Below are 8,354 nucleotides of genomic sequence, written 5' to 3'. Positions count from 1 at the left end.
AGGCAAGCTTCATTCAACACAATTAAAAAGCCCAAGAGTCATCTGGGGAAGGTACTAGAGAGAATGTGTCCATCACTGACTTATTCATGAGTGTGCATATATTTCTTTCTGATTAGTAATTCTCTATTTGCTACCCAATTCCCAGAAATTAGGTTCCTATACTCCCACATACAAGGGAAAGGGGGCTTTCTCCTTCCACATTTACATTTCAAAGAGAGAAAGGTGTTGACTAGATGCTAGAACTGGCTGTAAGCTACAAAGTTGCCACGTTTTAAAGAAGCAAGTAAAGAATATATCCATGGAAATAGTCTAATATAACTTTTCTAGGATGGATCAAGTCACAATTAGGAAAAAGCCTGTCTGAAGTTTACTCAGTGGAAGGGAGAAGTGAGAAAGTTGAAGAGTCTTGGTTTTTTATTTGGGATTTTCTATTGCTGTGAAGAGACACCGTGAACATGTCAACTCTTATAGAGGAAAACATTTCATTGTGGTGGCTCTCTTACAATCCAGAGGTTTAGTCCATTATCATGATGATGGGAAACAAAGCAGCAGGCAGACAAACTAGAGAAGAAACTGAGAGTTCTTACATCTTGACTCACAGGCAACAGGAAGCAGTCAGTCTCAATAGATGTGGCTTGAGCATATATGAGATTTCAAAGCCCATCTCCACAGTGATTCATTTCCTCCAACAAGAACCTATTCCAACAAGGCCATACCTCCTAAGAGTGCTGTTCCCTTCAGCAGGCATTTTCTTTCAAACCACCACACTTGGTCATTCTAAAGGCCACTCCTAAAGTCATCGTCAATAGATCCAGGTGTTTATCTTCACCCTCTCTCATCTTCCATTGAATCAACTCCTCTACTTGCTTGATCATGGGTTAGCCCTTCCGGCAGCTCTAGGACAAAGGACTGCAAGTTTTCCAGACGGTCACTCAATGTTGGAAGTCGTGTCAGAAATGTGTAGCTGAGGTTTTGACCTGTGGGTCTTTCCTCCTGTTGTTCCAGTTCTGTAGTCAGTCCTGTTGACCAGAGTGTTTTCCCTGCACAGTATCTCAGGCCACTGTCAGGAATGAAGGTCAGAAACAGTGCTTATTGGATTCTTCCACTGTGAAGTATTAATGACAACACAGTACTAAGCATCAGGCAGAGTTGCCCTGAGCCCATGACTGCCACCTGGCATGTCTCCTTAACTGACAAAACGTCAAGCTTCTTAAGATAAATTTTAGTATTTCCAATCAACCTGAAAAAGCACAATGGCTTATACCATAAATATCAAAACATGGAGAATAAACTCACTCTAAACAAATAATATAAAGGATTTTCAATTATTTCCATGACTCTTTTCTATAAATCCTTAGGCTACGGGGAAGGGGGCTTTCAAAAAGATTTTTCCTCTTTAGAAAATAAATTCTCCAATTCAATCATTATCCCTAAGACATTCTGATAACCCTTGGATGCCAAATGATAGTGCTCATTGTCTCTGTTTTCTACCATTATACTCGAAGTGCCACTGTGTTTCTGTGTCAGGGCTGATTCCCATCCACCACACACCTGCTAACACTCATTACGAAACAAGTTTCTTCCTACTCTGTAGACTTCAAATTCAATCAAACCTCAAGTGGCAGAACTGGTTCTATTTCTCTGTTTACTGATTTGTGTCCTCATCACCCGCTGTAGAACCTTGTTATAGCCACAACTCACCTTCTGGCTTCAGATGTTTCGTTTTAAGTCAGCCTTGTAAATCAGGAGTGTAAAAGTCAAGCTAAGCTAGCAAATGCACCAGATCCCTGACTCTGAAAACATCAAAGACTCTTCTTTGATACGGAAACATAAAGTTTGAATCCCTAAGCGTGAACATCAAAGCCTTTCCTTCTTCATGCTAATCTCTCACAAGATTCTAGTCTTCCTTATATCTGTGGTCCAAAAAGTTGCAGAAGTAAGACAATTATAGGTGTACATGGCTAGTAATAGCTAGATGGCTCATGTATAATAATTTCCATACCTTAACAAGTACTGAAATGCAAACAACAGAAAAGAGACAATGAAATGTGAGTATACTAGTTAAAAGGCATAATGAGCATCAGAGACTTTCTGCTCAGCCACAGAAATGGGGCAACTCATTAATAGATGGCCATATATCTCTTTGCTTTACTATGTACATATTTATATATATTGTTTTTTTCTGTATCCTTCTCTTTTGCTGATCATTACACATCAAATACAATAGTAAGATGTAAACATACAAATGGACTACTAATAAGCAATGTATCTGAATGATTTGATAGGATATGACTGAATCAGAAAGGGAATGTAGGTTATGCAGCAACATAGAACGTAATGTGCAGAAATAGTGAATATTCTACAAGTGCAACTTTCCATGAAGCATATTTTCTCATTACATGGAATCACAGTTATTATTGTTGTTGCTTAAACATTAAATGGTGATGGAAATTTTCATACAGATAAATAGAAACAAAGTAGTTACTGGCCTTGTTGGCCCTTTCAACTCAGTTATTTTTTTTTCAGCTTTTAGTGTTTTTGTTTGATTAGTTGGTATTTGTTTGTTGGTGTGTTTGGCTTTGTTTCCCCCCATTTTTTGCTTTGTAGAAACATTAGGTGCTTTCGTATGTTGAGGTTGTTAAAACATCAGAACTGAATGAAGTTCACCTGATTTCCTCATCATCCTTTTGTCTCTGCCCATCTATGATATTGTCTCCAAAAGCACAGAGGAGACTCTCTCTAAAATTCTCTTACCCAATAAAGAAATTCCATCCTAAAATATACTGGTCTTTAACCACTTCTCTAGAAATGTCATCAAATAGCTAAAAATATTAATCATTAGAGCTGAGTAGAGACGGAAAATCATCACCAGTTCAGACAATTTTTTCATGTATTCTCCTAAGGAGGCTATGTAGATTAATTAGGAGATAATATGTTTAAGATATCCTCCACCCAAACTTATCCCAGAGCCCGGACAAAGCTTGTCACACACAAACTGTTGTTGGTGCCATGGTCCAGCTTCCTCTAAATGAAAATATTTTATCCAATTTTGAATAGCATGACCATCCTGTTCCCCTCTCCCCTGAAAAGAAGTGTACCCCTAGATGATGGACATTGCTTCTACTGAGTTTCTTCAGCTAATTCACATTAATGAATATTTATACCCTTTCTCCTATTAACTTATTGACACCTTCTTAAGGAGACTCAAACCTTCAGAGGGAGAAGGGGAATTCTTCCCAGTCCCTCACAGGCAGATGGTTTCTGTCTGGCAGCAGATGTGAAGTTTTATAATTTTTTTGTGCAAATCATTAATCCTCTCACTAAAGGTAATTGTAATAATTAGCATTGATTTTTTGAAATCTCTGACTTCTCAGATAAACAATGTCATTCTCTGATCTTTATACCTCTTCCCTCCCAAGACTTTGTGCATAAGTCTTTATTAAATTCTTTTCATCTTAAAATATATTTGACAATTTCTATCTTCCTGGGATAATTATAACTGATATATGCTGAGAAAGAATATTCAGTGATTCAGAATGGCTGGAGGCTGTGTCTTCTCCAAAGATAAAACAGTGTGTTGAGAAGTGGGGATGAGGAGGAGAGGGACCTCTCCACTAAGATTTAAGGGTGAGGAGAAACCAGTTGTGCTAGAGGCTTCAGGTTTTCAGGTTTCTAGAACAAAGTACCAAACTGGAAGTTGTTTATAACAAAGGATGTGTAATTTTTAAATTCCAAAGGCTGAATCTGAACTCTAGGTGTTGACAAAGTTTTGACCCAGTCTCGGTAAGAAGACGTCTTATTTCCAGCTTATAGTTTGGCAACAGTACTTCGTAATCCTTGGGATATAGACACATAATGTCAATCACATAGCAGTCTTCTCCCTACATGCCTTTCACAAATTCAGCAATGCAAGCCTATGTCTTTAATAGGAGTATAATGAATTAGAGCCCAACCTAATGACTTTTGCAAAGATCTTACTTCAAGATAAGGTCACACTCTATGTTATTGGAGCTTAAAACTTTAACATATTTTGGAGGACTGATCAATTAATAGTATCAGCCATTCTAGGGGATGAAGAAGGGAATTCCCTGCAGGAGGAGCAGCCAGCATTGAGTACCATGTGTGATTTACCTCTGTGAAGAAGGAATTATGACAGAATCAGCAAGCGTGTTCTTTCTATGGCTAGAAAGTAAAGACATAGAAAGAGCCAAGGGCATGAGAGGAGAGATAAAATAGGATAATGGGTCACAGCAAAATGTTGGTAATGGAAAGATGACCAAGTGCTTCAAAATGACAAGTGATATGATCGGATCATTTTTTCTTTAAGACCATTTTGGGTACAACCTCTATAGAATGGATTGAAAAAGTGGGGCCCATAAATTTTACAGAAATAAAAAAGAAATCTTTAAAATCAAAAGACATTGTAAGTAATCAAAAGTCAAAAGAAATTATATACATATATACATTAATTATATATATTATTATATTACATATATAATATATATGTAATCCATAGTCAAATGACATTATAAGTAATCAAAAAGCTTTGCTTATCAAACAAAGTTAAAATTTAAACAGAAAACTGAACAAATATTTATAACCTGTTTAAAAGAATTATGACCATTACTGCAAAAGTTCTATGTTCACCAGGGAAAACTAACTAACCTAAAGAAAATAAGAAAAGAATCTGTTAACAGCCAAATTCACTAACCGATTGCACCACAGAGACATGTATTTGGGTTAGTGACAACCCTAACTGTCATCCTGGAACCTACAATCAGTAACTGAGGGAAGCAGATGCAGTGGCCCACAGCCAAGCACTGGGCTGAGCTCCTGGAGTTCAGTTGAAGAGAGGGAGGAGGGATCACATGATCAAGGGGGATCAAGAGCATGAGGGGGAAAACCACAGAAACAGCTGACTAGGATTAGTGGGAGCTCACTGACTCTGGACTGAGAGCCAGCTAGGGAACCTGCACATGACTAAACTAGACCCTCTGAACGTGGATGACAGTTAATGTAGCTTGATCTGTTGGATGGGAATCAATGGCAGAGGGACCAGAATTTATCCAGGATGTGTGAACTGGCTTTCTGGAACCTTGCTCAACTTTAATACAAGGGAGATGGACTTAGCCCTGCCTCAACTTGGTATGCCAGACTATTTTGACTGCCCAAAAGAGGCCTTAGCCCATCTGAGGAGTAGACGGGGGAAAGGGAAGGGCATGGAAAAGGTAAAAGAAAAGAAGGGAGGGGTAACTGGGATTGGTATGTAAAATGAAAAAAAATAAATAAAAAAGATAAGAAAAAACAACAATCAGCAGAGAGAAAAATAAAATGAAGAATGGCCATGAGGTCATACAATTTTACTAAACCTTAGGAATTTGAAAGACAGAAATTCATGCATCACATTTTAAAAGTTTGGCAATATTTATTATTAATAACTCAAATAGTTAAAACACACACACTGCTATTGGATATATGACTAAGGTTAAATACTATAGAATTGAATTTAGAAATTCTGCACTATTTTCAATTTTAAAATGCCCTTCCTCTCTCTCTCTCCATATATATATCATATTGAATAGGTATATCCCCAAAGATGTATGTACCATGAACTTAATGAAGTGATATGTAAATGTACATATACACATATACATGTATTCATAGAAAACATATTCATAAAAAGGAATTAATGTCCATAAGGACATACCCAGAGACACAAAATAAAAGATAAAAATGTAGAAAAGACATTCTTCACATTAGTTATAATAGCTATTTCGGTTGGGCAAGTAGATTTGAAAAAAATCACTGAATTAAAAAAGAATGTTGCCTCATTGCTTTTATTTCCTAAGTCAGGACAATGAATCTTTTATTTAAACAAAGGGAATTTCTAGGCCTAACAGAATAGACCCAATGCCTGGTTAATGCACAGGTAACCTTGAGCAAGCTACATGATTTCTCTGTATCTCAGAACATTTATCTCTAATATGGATCTAGAACTTGAAATTGCTTGTGCATTGCTTTGACTATTTGATAATTAGCTAAGTGTGGACAGTTGTATGAGCTTGTTCTGAAGATTTCAAGGTTTTCACATGAGCTCTAGCACATACTACTTCTCATGCATCTTTTAGAGCCTTTCAAATTTTCACTGTGACGGCAAGGAAAAACGGTATTGTCCATTTTGGAAAATAAGAAGTAAAGTTAGTACAAATATATATTGCCTAATTGTACTATTTCAGAGGGGATTACTTTCTTTTGTTCATATGGTGAAGAAACTGGCCGGTGATAACGGACTTCAAGCCTCAGAATTGGCTGGGTTCCAAGGAGTTTGAAGCCAGCATCAGTGAAGGAAACATTTCTGGTTGGCTTAGGTCATTCACTTACCTGTGTTGAAGGAGCAGAGCATGAAGCATGAAAGGTTGCTTTGAATCTTGAGTGTAAAGCTTGGCAAGGGACTTCTGAAGCCAAGAAGAATCTGGGTTGCTCTCTGAGCAGAGGGATACAGGGTACACTGGCTGTTCCAGTGAGACTTCTCTGTTCTTGGTGTTTGACTTGACTTCAGAGATGAAATCAAAACAAGCAGGTCTGTCACAGCTTGAGCAATTGTTTGTACCATGATAAAGATATGAACTAAATTCATAAGAGACAGGAGGAAACTGAAGACCAATAGCACTAGGACTTTCCTCCGTTGTGGAAATATGTGACTTATAAACAGTGAAGTAGCCAGACTTAGGATTTAACATCAGAAAATACATTTAAGTTTGGATTTCAAACAAACAACAAATTACTACTTAATATACTCCCATTACATCCTGTTTTATATTGCAAAAGCATTGGAGCTATGATGCTTGTTCTTGGATTCAGATATCACCCTTCAATAAAAGGTGGGTTATCTCTTCCCCATTAGAAAAGAAAACAATAAAAATTTAAAAAAAAAAACAAAGAAGGTAATGAATGCCACTAAGCAGTTACCAACTCACAGAAATAATTAAATCCTGCTATTGGTACAGCTGAAGAGTCTGCCCATATTCTGATGACAGGGAAATATTCTTAAGCTTAACCCAAATATTTATCAAAAGGATTGATATCTAAGAACCTCATTTCTGTTCATCTGAAATACTTCCTTATTCTAGCATCTAACCAACTATGAGACACATATGTCCTCCTGAGAAACTGAACAAATCTTGCAGTCATCTTTTTCCTTAAAATTTTGTTTTTAACTATCATTTCCTTGCAAATTTAGTCCTTTGTGCTTGTGGGTTTTTTCGCTATTTTTCTGTAGCCACAAAATCTTCAACTAACAGTTTGTCCTGCCTGCAAGATGTGCTTTGGTAATGGTGGCACAGAACACGTGGAAGTGATCAACTGATGACTGGTTGAAGAAGAAGGAGCCTCTTCCTGACACTTCCTAGATCACCATTAACCAGAGGCTGGATAGCTCAAAGACCTAGGATAGAACCAAATATGACTCGTGAGAAAGAATGAGTCAATGAAATGATTCTTAATGATATTCTGCTATACTCATAGATCGGTGCCTAGGACAATCATCATGTAGCAACTGATAGGAAGGAACAGTTGCAGAGACCTACAGACAAACATTCAGCATAGTAGCTCAGGTACCCTGCAGAAGAGGTTTGGGTATGGGGGCAGATTGTAGGAGCTGACTGGGGTACAGTACACCGGGAGAATAAAGCCCACCGTATCAACTAAGCATGACTCTAGGGACTCAGAGAGACTGAAGCGAAAAATCACAGAGCCTGTGCGGGTATGAACTAGGTCCTCTGCATATACCTTATAATTGTGTGGCTTGGTTTACTTGTGGTACTCCTAACAGTGGGAGTAGGGTTTGTTTCTGACTCTTTTGCCTGTTCTTGGGACCATTTTCCTCCTACTGGGTTGCCTTGTTCAGCTTTGATATGAGAGTTTATGCCTAGTCTTATAATAACTTGCAATGCAATGTTTGGTTGATATCCCTGGGAGTCCTGGTCTTTCCTTAAAGCGATAGAGGAGAAGGAGTAGATCTGACGGAGAAGGGAAGTGTGTGGGGGTGGGGAGGAGAGAGGGAGGGGAAACTACAGTCAGAATGTAATATATGAGAAATGAATACATTTAAAAGATATTTTAAACTGTTTGCAAAGCAGAGCTTTAAAGTGTTTCTATGCCGTTCATCCCTCAAGCTATCACTCCCTCTTTTTTATTTTTTTTATTAAATTTATTTATTTATTTATTAAGGATTTCTGCCTCCTTCCCACCACCACCTTCCATTTCCCTCCCCCTCTCCCGATCAAGTACCCCTCCCTCTTCAGCTCGAAGAGCAATCAGGGTTCCCTGACCTGTGGGAAATCCAAGGACCGCCC

This window comes from Microtus ochrogaster, linkage group LG1 (assembly GCF_000317375.1).
Source record: "Microtus ochrogaster isolate Prairie Vole_2 linkage group LG1, MicOch1.0, whole genome shotgun sequence".
NCBI lineage: Eukaryota > Metazoa > Chordata > Mammalia > Rodentia > Cricetidae > Microtus > Microtus ochrogaster.
This window is presented reverse-complemented; position numbering follows the sequence as displayed.